Source organism: Nannospalax galili, unplaced genomic scaffold, assembly GCF_000622305.1.
Source record: "Nannospalax galili isolate Female #2095 unplaced genomic scaffold, S.galili_v1.0 scaffold1096, whole genome shotgun sequence".
Taxonomy (NCBI): Eukaryota; Metazoa; Chordata; class Mammalia; order Rodentia; family Spalacidae; genus Nannospalax; species Nannospalax galili.
The window spans coordinates 1,185,470-1,186,318 of record NW_008338289.1 but is presented as its reverse complement, the minus strand read 5'-3'; positions in this window follow the sequence as shown (position 1 = coordinate 1,186,318).

Sequence of the window (849 nt, the reverse complement as noted above, 5' to 3'; positions counted from 1 at the left end):
CTAAGGTCAGCGCTTCTGCATCTCTGAGACTTTAAGGGAGGGGTCTGGAAAGATTGGTACGAGTAAGGTTTGGGATCAAAAAGTCAATTGCTTAATTCATAGGGAAGGTATTCTTGAAGGTGAAATACAGGGAATTACTATCTTCTATACTTGTTTAACTAAATTGATAGTTATGCAGACTTAGCAAAATAATCACCTATCACATCATAGAAGGGAAAAAACTCTCATATCTCATTATGTTAAAAAGGGAACAATGTGTCAGCCAGGCAAGGTGGTGCATGCCTGTAAATCTCAGCACTCAGTAGGCTAAGGCATGAGTATCATTACAAGATCAAGACCAGTGTCAGATCCACACTAAATTCAAGGCCAGCATGGTCTGCCTAAGGAGAACCTGAGTAAAAAAACAAACAGAAGTGGGTGGGGGTGTTATATAATTCTGACTCCTAACTCAGTCATCAGTTTACAACCTTGAGAAAATTATTTCAGTCTTTGGTCTCAAATGTATATATTTTTAAAGCATAGGAACTTGTGGAGTAGATGTGGAGGGTTGAGATAAAGGCTAAGAAGTGCTTAGCAAAGACAATAATCATGTTAATGTGTTAATAGGATAGGCCCTTTTATAGCTAAAGAATCATAACATTCAGGTACATAAATTAATAATGATCTCATAATTTTCACAATAAAATACTCTTTCTACTATATTTAAAATTAATCTTTCTTTTTTTTTTCGGTCTTTTTGAGACAGGGTCTCCCTGTGGCCCCAGCTGTCCTGGAACTCACTATGTAGACCAGGCTGGCCTTGAACTCACAGAGATCCGCCTGCCTCTGCTTTGCTAGTGCTGGGATTAA